Raw genomic sequence first — 12624 nt, 5'->3', positions numbered from 1 at the left:
AATGCAGAAAGCACTGTGCCTTTTCTTTTTTAATAAATTGCTGTCAGCTTCACATTATGGGAAAGTGTTGTTGTCGCCATTGTTAGGACGATAAGTTGTGGTTTGACCGGGAGCCCAGAACAATATATTACATTTGTTCGAGAGGACGCGTAAAAATGCTGAATGTATTCAGCGATCAGATGAAGGAGAGGGGAGCATCTCCCGCACAGTGCCAACAGGTTCACGCTGCGCAAGAAGTGTGTGTTTTTATTTTGCTTCCCATGTACTGGACCGTCAATACTATCCCCGTGTCAGTTTGGAGCTGAACAATAGTTCTGCAGTTATTACATTAACATTAAAACCAATTTAAGTATTAATGTCATCATGAAATTGTGTGGCAATTAAAGAATTGTCAAGACTTTTCACCAAAAACAAAAAAATGTCAATTTAGAATTGGTACTAGGGGCAATGTCAGAGAATCAACAAAGTCAGTAGGTTCAATCATCGGGGGGGAGTGTGAATGTCAGTACAAAGCTTGAGAGCAATCCATCCAATACTTGAAACATTCACTCTTGGCCAAAGTGATGAAACGACAGATATTGCATCCACAGAGCCATGCAGCTGGCGCTATAAAAACCTTTAACCTCAGATTCATTGATGCCAAACCAGTTATATAACGCATTTATTGCATGGTGAGGCCACATAGTTTGGAGTGTCATTTGAAATAAAGTAGATGCCAACATTAAGTTTGTTAAAACATCATTTTAAAAGTAAGACAGTCAAACTCCTGCATCAAACATAAAGTTAGATTATAATAAGAATAAAAACTGCAAGCTTGCTAGTAGAGAACACTTAAAACCCCATAGGAGGAGCTCTCCTTTCTCAAAAATATTTTTAACTTCAGTAACTTACATATCTAAAACTCTGCAACCACTTGGGTCCACCATATTACAATTCAAGAGCCCCTCTTTTAACTGCTGGTGTGTGCATTAAAATAAAGTAACATCACATAGGACGAATCCATCTCAGTTGTTGTGATGGCTCTTTTCTGTTACCAACCCTTGTTCTGTCGGTTGCAATCACACAGCTCATTAACATGGCCTCATTTAGCCCCAGGCTGCGTGTGTTTCAATTTGGAACTATCCCTGAAACCTGGTCTTACTCCTCTATACATTTACAGCCTTATTGATCAGCGGAGAGCACCCAAAAAAAGCCCAACCCCTAAAATAGTCTGTTCTGTTTGCAGAGTTAAGTATTGTCAGAGGAAATGAGAGGCTGAAAAGAGAGTGTCTAGGAGAAGAAAAAAAAGAAGCCGCCTCTCTGCAGCTGTGGTGATTGAAGCAATCATTCTGAAGATAAAGCCAGGCACTGAGGGAATATTTCAGTGATAATCACATTCAGCATTCTCTTTGATTATCTGAAGGAGTCACCAAATCTGAATGCTGGCACTGCAAAACTAAAAGACCCGGCGGCTAATGTAATAAAATACTTCTCATTGTATGTGGCCTGCAAGCTATGCAAAAATAAAAACCCTCACAAAACACGTCATAAGTTAATCAATCCAGTGATAAGTTATAGAAAGGAATACAGTATTTTCATTACAATGCAGAAGCCTAATACAGTTAAAGCCTGCTATACAGCTCTCATGTCTCCTCTTTTCTCTTGTTTTGTTTTCAGGTTCTTTTGGATTTTTGCTTTCGTTTTTCCACTCCAGCTCCAGGGGGCAGCTCAAGCAAGTCAACCACAGAACAGAGCAGTTAGGTGACGGGCTGTAGAAAAATGATTACCTTCGCTTCAAAAGGAAGAAAAGACGGATTGGCTTTCATTTTACTCCGGTGCAAAAAAAAGAAGAAGAAGAAAAAGATTCCCTCACTCTCTACCCTCTCTGGTGTCTCGCTCCCCTCCTCCGCTCAACATCTGTCCCTTGGTGACAAGCCCACTTAAAACTGCTCAGTGCAACCTGTCTCATCTGAGCACACACACATATGAAGAGCTAAAAGCCCTCACTATGGTCCGATTCCATTTTGAAAATAATGGCAATTTCACAACAGCCCCTTCCATTAGCACAAATTTGTCGAGAGGGAGGTGCTGAAAAGGGCGCAAAGGAACACAAGGGAGAAATCTTCAGGGAAATCCCTTTCGCTAGCAGAAAATAAGACATGAATTGGAATACCTTCCATTACTCCCGTAATTTGCAGCTAGAATAAAATACATCAAGGAAGGCATTATAATTCAAAGGGAGGCCAGCAGAGGCTCAAAGAAGAAAAAGTTTTGCTGAAAGCAGAAAAGGCAGCTAGAAATGATGTATAAAGTGCAAGTAATGATGGTTTCTTTCATCCCGCTATCTAAATTTTAAATTTAAAGATATTTTATGAAAACTTCAAATTGCCTTCTCTGGGAAGGGCGATACGAGATCAAAGGGGTTCCTAGAATGCAAGATATGTATTGCGGGCTAAGTTCTAAAGCAATATCAGTTCTCCATCCCGCCATGTAACGTGTGTCGACATGTGATGCCTTGTACTTTTATAAAATGTCACATCAAGACATCTCACAACAGTGGGTGGCTGAAAAAAGTACAGAAATTGGGAACATGATGACAGCTGCAAAGTAATTGTCAGCAATCTTCAAAAGTGGCAGCGAGATGCTGCAAAGTTCAACTCAACCTTCACCAATAAGGTCAAGGATCTTTGTGATTAAAATACCGGCCACTGTTGCTCCCTCCTTCAATCAGTGTCCAATCTGTGCAGGACATCATGGTAGAGGTTACACACCAGATGTCTCCACATTCTCACATGTCCTCCAAAGCCTAGACTATTGCCACTTCCCATGTCTTACAAGTTCACACATTCAAGGACCTCTCCGACATGCATTATTAAAAAAAAGCACAATGTTTAAGCAGCAAGGACTTCTAATCCTCACCATTCTCAGGCGACATCCGTGCGGTTGATAAGCAGTGTGATGTGGTCCCATTGAGGGGCTGCCTGGGAGATAAAGACCCTGTGATTTTGCACTCCATCCTAAGAGTCCCCCATGGTTTATATATTTGCCATATATATATATATATATATATATCAGTTTTTTCAAGTTAAGATAAGATAAGTTCAATGGAAGAGCCGAGAGGGCAGTGATGGAGACACTTTATAATGGCCGCTTTTGTTTGACAGGCACATAACTAATGCCCAACACCAAGAGTGAATATTAATTACATCTGCAAAAAAAAATCAATTTCCATTAAACATTGCATATTCTTAAAGCCTGGTACACAATCTAAGCATTTCTTGAGATAATAAAAAGCTGGCTATAAAAGATAACCTAATAAACGCTCCAATTACGTGTTTTTTTTAATCTAAAATGTGCCATACCTTGCTTCTATGTTTGGCTCTAGAAATCAGTAGCACAAGAATTTCTATCAAAGCAGGAAGAAAAGCATTTAAATTATACAGGGACTCAGACGCGAGCATCTGTCTGACCTTCTGCAGTCTTTTATGACTTTGTGTGGCATCAAGGGTCAGAGCGAAGATAGAAGCAAGTTGCAAAGCGAGCCTCCCCCTCGGCAAACATGAAACACACTGAAAAGAGACACACACACACACACACACACACACACACACACACACAGACCCTCAACCTCCCACATTCACACCCCCCCCCCCCCTCTCTCCCTACCCAGAAAGCCTCTCAGCTCCTGTTAGCGGTTCTCAGAATCTTCAGTTAATAATTAGATGATAATGAAAAAGGTTTAAGACTAGCACCCTATTCACTCCGGGTGGATTAGCATGTGAGTGTTATGCTAATGTTTTTCCTTCCTTCCACTCAAAACTGCACAGACGAGGAAAAGAGAAAGGGCACGGGATAAAGGCGGTGAAAAAAGAGAGGTTAATTTAGGAAGAAATAAATGATTAACAAAGAGCAATTGGTCATGACAGAGGAGAAAAAGCAGCTTCTGTCTTTGAATGGACATGAGCCATATGAACAACAATCCATATATTGCATTTGGCTTTTATATTGTCTGCGAGGTATGTTGTACTCCTGGAACCTGTCTAAGTAATGGAGACCAGACAAGTGGTCTGACAGAAAGAATTAGACAGCAGTGCTGCTGCAGCTGCTGGATTTATCTCAATACATCCCTCCACACACACACACACACACACACACACACACACACACACCTCCCCTACCCTACCCTCTCATACATTTTTTATAGAATCTATTACTTCTGGATTAGCCGATAAGAGCTGGCCTGGTTAAATTCTATAATGGTTTGCATAATTGGTATCAGAGCAGCATATTAGAGAGACCCAGATTTCTCTCTTCGCCTTCTCTGTAGAAAGAGAAAAAAAGGAAGACACAAAGGTTCACATCCAGGATAACCAAATAACCCGGAGGCACTCTGCTCAACGCTGCAAGAACACTCAAGGCCTGCAGCTGATAACAATGAGCCTCATTTCCATTGAGATTAGCTCCTGTAAAAAGGTATTACAACAGCGTTAAAAAGCATTTCCTATACAATTCACGCGCAGGCACAACATTTATGTAAATGTGATGGCTGGGCAATGTTCAGACAGATGTCCAGGGAGTTGGGTTGGGTGTAAATCCTACAGCGTTAAGGGTTGGGCGTCTGGGAAAAAAACAATAACATTATGGTTTCTCTCATGCAGAATGTCATGTAGCCACCACAAGGCAGTGGTGTGAAAGTAAAGCTAGGGGTATGATGTCTGAAAAATGCACAAAAACAAAATCACAGGTCCTCATTTGTGGAAAAACATCAACCGTCAGTCTCTCCACTATCTCATGCATATTTCCTTACTACTGCACAGACACACATAATCGGGCAAAAGCTAACACCCATATATATTTAAATTGAATTTTTTCCCTGCACGTTCAACCACATCCCTATGAGGCTTTTCTATAATAGGAAAACATATTGTTTATGAAAATGTCTTACGAATCTTGTGTCACAAACGGTAAATAAGCAGTTTGTCATCGACTGCTGGTGGCTTGTTCTTTTTACATATATAAAATCTACATCAATCCGCATTTCGATGCCCACTTATTTGGCATGTACATCATGACTGATATGCCTTCTATATTGCTCCTAGCTATGTTTATTTATGAATCAAAATAAAGTAGATATAAATATGCATTAGCTTAAACCAATTAGGACAGCCAATGTTAAGAACTGTAATACGTGTGCAAGGAAAACCCTAAGGTTAGAAATAACTCTTGTGACCATGTTTTCCCCCTTTTATGTGGAGCTTAACATCCAAGGCTGCAGCAACAAATAGTTTGAAAAGAAATGACTCCTTGGGAGCAGAGCTCGCACCATTAATTTCAGCAGCGACAGCCACACAGCTACTGCCAGCATGACGTATTCGTCTGTGAGGTTTAACAGCTTTGACAAACAATTAATCCTTTACTTTGGAGTTAATAGTCTATTTCTGTGAATCAAGCTTTCATAACAGTATAGGTATGAAGATGAATGGTTAACCCTTTACAGTGTATAAACATTCTTTAAACTATAAAAGGCTAATAACTGTGGGCTCTAAAAATTGTATTTGTTTGTGAAAATGTTTCTCCGCCCAAGCTTTCATTTGTGCAAAGTGCTCTATAATACCAAGAGGATAAGGCTGGTGAAGATACACACTGTGTAGTTTAGGTACACAACATCATATTTATGGCATCCGGAAACACAAGAGACAAGAGGTCATACTGCAGTGTGGGGGGGGGGGATCATTCTGACTCTATCTGGATACAGATGCTGAGAACATGTAGCCATTAAAATTAAAGCCGCAAAATGAAGTCTTATCTTTGAGAACAGCCTTGGTATTGGGAGCAGAGAGCCTTGCACTGACCCAAATCTGCCCTTGCCCGCAGATGGTGCCAAGGTAAAAGAAACACACTGCATGGGGTAACGTCTGGCCAATGCCAAGGTAGCTTTGGAAGCTAAACAGAGCCTTATCTCATCCTTATCCCAGAGACACACTGTCAAAGAGCTATGGGTATGTCGTCCAGCATTTAGAAAAAAACAACCTTGACTCCAAGGATAACAGATGGTGAAAGAGTGAGCTGTAGGCTTTGTGGTAAGATTGGTTATTTTAGCCCCCCAAATAATCACACTTTGATATAAATGTAACGTTGACAAATGTCAGTCAATTCATTCAATATCTCATTCTGTTGTTAAAACCATAGTCGACAAAAAGACATAAATTACAGAGGAAAAATAACTATGTTGCACACAATTCAACCCTCCCAAACCCCCTCCAAGCTGCCTGTCCTCTGGCTGTTGATGTTACTGATACACTGTTAAGGGTCACTGATTCCTTCAAGTCATTAAAATCCTCAAGCAAACAGAAAACTCATTAGAAAATGCTGCCTGTATGTTTGTAATGCGGGACAAACGTAATGATACGCTCTTTACCACGCAGCTCAAAAACATCAAAATGGTTCAGGAAGGGGGAAAAAAAATAAAAACGTTTTGATCTCTGGACCATCGAAAAATGTCTTCATCTCACTGCCTTTTCTATTTAGGGCAAACCATGATTCACTAATCATTAATTTGAAGTAATGACCATCTGAGACCTATCATGTAGACAAAATAAAGATTACTGGAGCTCCTGGCAGTCCTGCGACCCCCCCCCCCCCCTCCCCAATGACCCCAGAGGCCCAGTCCTTAACCCTCCACCCTTAACCCTTGTCTCACTAGCCCTTCATCCTATTAGAATGGAAAGAGCAATTAGACAGATTTCAAAAGATAGCAGGCTGCCTGTAATTACACATGACATCTTTTAGCAGATAAAAAAGGTGATTATAAAGGAGGAGGAATTGCTAAGCAACCGAGGCATTTACATTGTTCCTATAGGGGCAGAGAGGTTGGGTGCATATATGTTAAATAATCTCTTTGTGTCATCTTATCATCCAGTCTTTTACCCATATAGGATAATCCACATCAGAAAGCTCAATGTTCCCTGGCCTTAAAATGTGAAGCCATAGATGACATGGCAGAAAAAAAAGAGACATGACCCTTAAATCAGAGCGTGTACTGGTCTGGGTAATAGACATCCAAGAAAAGGTCATTCTCGCGGTGAGCGGTTTCCTCCACTCAAGTAATTCCGTAGGCAAGGAGATTGAGCGAGCCTGGGGAAACTTCACAATAAATCACAGCTCAGTTTAGCTCCCGAGGAAAAAGCAAAGGAAAGCAGGCAGCCGAATGACAAATCCCTTCTCTTCACAGAGTTGGAATTAACTGCTGGGGTGTGATGCGAGATCACAGGGAAACCCCAATGGGATACCTGCACATTGGCTGCTCATAATAAGATGCCATATGCAAGGGAAGGGAGTCTCATACACTATTCCAGGGCCCAGGATATAGGCAAGTCAGACCATATTGGAAACAAACAAGCCAAAATTACGAATCCGTCATGAAATCTATTAAACAACATTCTGTAATTAAAAAGGGACAAAGTTGCTAAAGCACAAGTGGTGTCTAGATTATACGATGCACTAAACATTCACTGGCTAAGTAAAAGTATTCACACCAAAGCAATATACTTTATATGATGGAAGGGGCGTGAAGCTGCAGGCACTAAAGATTTTACTATGACACTGGGGTAAATCAAAGGCCACAACGGCCATGATTTGAATATGTTTATAGGAAATCGTTAAAATGAAAGAATGATAAGCCTATTTTCCTGATGGGTCACAAGGCTTAAAATAAAAATTAACCAGGGAGGGGATAGGCTGATGCAGTTTTCTTTCTCTTCTGGTAAAAAAAATAATAAAACAAGCAGAAAAAAAAGAGGAAAAAGAAGAGACAATAAAACACCAAATTGCAGGCGTTTCTTTCTGTGCCTCTGGTGGGAAGCTGTGACATCCCATCTTTCTGGGTAATAAAGGATCTGGCACAGGCAGGGGAAGAAAAAAGCATGCGGGGTAGAATTTCACACCTGGCCAATAATCTATAGGCCCCTCTGCTGCGGCTAACCTTCAACCTCGGCTGCCACCGGTGCAGTGAGGTGCGATGATCCCACCTCCGGCTTGTAGACAATAGAAATGGAAACCTTCACAGGCAGCCAGCCCCTGTGAATGACCGATAATATACTTCAAAGCACTTCCCCTATCCACTCTGATGCCGCTGACATATAAAGAGCCTTTCATTGCACACAGACGAGCCAGCATCCAAACAAAGATGTCATTGGGGGGGATGAAAAAAAAGCAGGTTTGAGGGAGAAACAACATTTAGAAAACTACAGATGCTTGTCATGAATCATAATTAACCACTTCCTATAGGATATTTCACCGTTGAAATAAACTAACATCAACTTCAGTAGGCCTAATTTATAGTTAATTTAAAAATACAACAAGGCAAATATAAGTACACATAAGCTAATAGGAGGATGACACTGATATCCTATAGTAAGGGCGAGACGCTCCTATCCATTAGTGCGCACTGGGCATCTTTCAGCGCTGTCCACCTAAAATCAATGCAGGAATAACCTCTACTATTTCTCTTTACTGTTGTTATTGATGTACTTACAGAGCCACCAATAAAACAAATCAATTCGTTTAACCAACTAGCGTACAGAGCAAACGAAACATTTTATTCAACTAAACAAAACATATGCCACGAGCCCACACAGTGTCCCCTAACATTAGGGTGGAAATAAGAAACATAATCAATGTCTTACAGAGTTTGGTCTTATCATAAGGCTTGTTTATCTTTGGTACTCCACGGCTGATTGGTTGTTCTCCGGCTCGGAAGGCGTATTTCCTCTGCAAAAGCAATCTCGCCCACTGATTTCGGATAGCGCACTGGAAACCTCCGGAGATACATCCATGGGTGACGCCAGGCTCCGTTAATTGTACTTCCTCGACATTTTCAACACTCGCGGATGGACGATGATTTTCACCGATTGTGTTTTCCGTGCGGTTGCCTCTTGTGTCTCATCTCGGTACCCGACTACGCTGTGTGTGCCACAGAAAGAGAGAGAGAGTGATGTCGGAATGGAAATGAGTCGCCCTGCGCTCTTGAAACCGGCTCTGGGCCAATCAATCAAGGCAGTATTTGAATATTCCCACGGCTCGGCCAATCGTGTGATAGAGAAGGCGGCCACTGCCGTGATGCCAACCCCGTCAAAGTAAGCACGTTGCTGTTTCGCGGAAAAACTTAAAGGAGAAGAACGTCTGGGATATTAGCCCATGACAAATGCAAGCTTTTTGGGGGTGTCCATATCGACTCCTGTGCGTCTGATCGATGAAGAAAGCCACTCTTCCGCTCAGGGCAGTCAGTGGATGTGGTTCTAGAGCTCAGCCAATCAGCGATGCTTAAATTAACTCTTAATTAGTTCAGGTGTGCGGGTGAAGAGCGGAAAGAATCTGCCTCACTCAGGGATAGGAAGGGAGCAGTGATGCAAGAAATGGGCATCTCCGATCATTTTAAGTATAGCCTCAAAAGTAGGCTATGGCTATACAAAAAAAAAGTAGTTAAACAAGTCCTTAGTATCAAAACTAAATAATACATGCTCCAAAGGTTTATAGTAGGCCTAGGCTATCACAAATATTATATTGTTAATGTATAGCCTAGTTTGACAATTTATAACAATTCATTCTATTTTACAAGTTCATCTTTTACATGTATAGAACATGTTCACCAGTGTAGTGGTTACACTCCCTCCCCTCCCCCAAGTTTATTTGATGTTTGATGGTTGATCATGAAAATCAACCATCTGTGGCAAGTGCTGATTTGAAAGCATCACAGGCAAAATGTAACATTGAAAAATGTACAGGAAAAAAAAACTTGCAAATGCAAATAACTCATGTGGTCTGACAGTAAATAAATAACTAATTTTACTAATCCTGCCTCTCGGGCTAGATATATTTCAGGCAAGGCAAGTTTATTTTTATAGCACAATTCAGACACAAGGCCATTCAAAGTGCTTTACAGGGGCAAGATTAAAATACATAATACAAATTACAAAAGCGAATGAATAGAAATAAAACATTTAAAAGCTAATGAATAGAAATAGAACATTTAAATAAAATAAAAATTGCAGGTTAAAATGGAATCAGAAAAGTCTTCAGACTTGATTTAAAAGAGCTGAGAGTTGCAGCAGCCTGTCACGATTTGTTGATAAAAGCAAATAGTTTGCAGTTTTCATGTTCGTAGTAACACCTGTGCTTCTCCTATTATGACAAGTCAACATGTCTGTCTGCTGTGAAAAAGTCCTATTGAACCCGTTGCCATATGTATGTCTGATGAGCTAACAGCTGCACACACCTCTGCAGGATTAGTTACACATATTGTGCAATACACTTAGTTGCTTTCTTGTTAAACGTTAGATGAGAAGATTGACACCAATTTGCTTTTAGCTATACAGTGCTGGAAACAGAGGGCAACGACTGAATGGCTGCCTTATAGTTAATGAAATGACATGAGAGTGGGATGAAATCCTTCAACAAGACAGTGTATTATATGTGCAGGACAGTGTCTTGGCTGTAGGATCATTTCCTGGCGGGGATCTTGTCGTCACGGTCGATGAGACTCCAGGAAGTCACTTGGCCAGGCGAAGAAATAACCCCCCTCGCTTGTGGAACCACTGTTATCATTCTTACTTAATTAGGTTTTTTGTAAGGATAAAACAAATGGCCAATGGAGAGAACCAGGATAGTTGCACCCCCCCCCCCCCATTTTCCATCATCTACCTTTCTTAAGTAAACAAGCATATTTACCACAGTGTTGAACTATTCATTTGAACTTAAATGTCACCCTCACATTTAGTATATGAGGCTATATATTTACTACCAACACAGAATTCAATATTCCGCTTTTTTGCAGCATTTTTCATCCTCAAGTGCTGAATTAGACTCAGAACCCCAATATGTCAACATTTTACACACACTGCTGCACTCAGTACTCTGCGCACTAATACGACTTCCCAATAAACATGTGATAATGGAAACTAACCATCACACCACATCAAACACTTCAAAGACAGAACCAATGTTGCTGTGAGAAAGAACATCAAATTGTTTCTTTACGGCTTCCTCCTAAGTGTCATTTTTCAGAATAAATGAGGGCCTGCAGATGGCAAATGAGGTTACCATGCCAACTAATGCCTTTACATTGAACACTTAAGATGAAGATGGGTTATTATTCTCTAAATGGCAAATTTTCGCAATGACTATACAGTTTATTGAAAGTAAAAAGTGTCCACTATTTGCATGTGCTTTAGGAGGATTATGCACACTTCTAAGTGATCCTCAACATTTAAAAAATAAGTAATTATGGAGTAATTGTATGGGAATACTGTTTACTAACGTTCAGTGATGCAATAAGTTAATGGTATTTTATGCAAAAAGTATTCTTTCTTGTTTCCTGATATGTGTTCTATGGCAGAGAAGGATGCAAATCCAAACCAAAGTGGCATTCATGACTGAATCAAATACAACCAAGTATTCAATTTTGTTTTATTATTCATTAACACTTGCATCCCGTGCTCTTTGAATATATGTCTCTGTTCTTTTTTCAAACAATAAGCTTATATCACTAGCAGTAATATAATGCTTGTCTTGCTTGCATGAAACAAGACAAGAAAACAAATAGGTTACAAAATAATAGGTAAGCTCATATTAGGAATGCACAAGGTTTGTATGAGGCTATAACTGTTTATTTATTGAACTACTTCAATCCTGTTCCCCCCCCTGCCATCTCATCATGTTCTTATATGATGTCAAGCTCTGCCTCTTAAGGACGGCTCTCATCAGAGCAGAACGGAGCTGGCAGTGACAGTAATGATAAAAAGCTCCATCTGCGTCTGGCAGGCAGAGGCAAATGAACCAATTAAGACGGTATAGTCTCCTCTTTCACCTATTGGCCATTGCTGCCTTCATGTCTATCATGATAAGATGGGGAGGGTGTACAAGGGTAATTGAATACTAGCAGGGGCTCTTTAACGAACCAATAAGAAACCAAAGTGCATAAGAGTTCACACAACCAAAAGCATGCTAATAGTGAAGAAGACCTCAACTGCACACACAAATTCAGTATGTTAATAGGCCTGCATGCATGACCCACACAAATTGGCCTTGTAGAGAAATAACTGCAATAGCTCAAAGGCAACCCACAAAAAGATCTCTTATGCCACCATACATCTTCCACAGTGATCTTCTCTTGTCAGAACAGGCTTTCATTAAAAAACCTAGAGACTATCAGCAGTAATGTCTGCTGTAACAAGGCCATCTGCTGGCAAAAGTATGCATGTGCAGCATTATTCAGAATTATGTGAATTCCGCAAAAAGGGGCTTCTCTGTGAATATGCAGGGCACTAGGCCTTATTGCCCATTGTTATATAAGCTCATTGTCAATTTGAAGCAAACCCAATTTGCAACTGTTAATTTATTGTTTTTGTGAAGGTGATTATTATTTTGTGTCCTGAAATTCCCTGTGGGCTATTTTCCCCTCTTTTGGCCCTGCCTCTGAATGTGTGTGCAAACAAACAACAAGAAGAATGCCTACCTCATCATGAGGCATGCTGCAAGGACTCACTAAAGCCTCAAAGTTAAAAAACTATTTCAGGTCAGGCGGCATGGAATAATGAAAAATCTGCAATGCTTGATCAAATAAAATCTAATAATAGGCTAATTGATAGA

Source organism: Ammodytes marinus, assembly GCF_949987685.1.
Source record: "Ammodytes marinus genome assembly, chromosome: 18".
NCBI classification, from domain to species: Eukaryota; Metazoa; Chordata; class Actinopteri; order Uranoscopiformes; family Ammodytidae; genus Ammodytes; species Ammodytes marinus.
The sequence above is the reverse complement of the archived record's forward strand: the minus strand, read 5'-3'. Positions refer to the sequence as shown.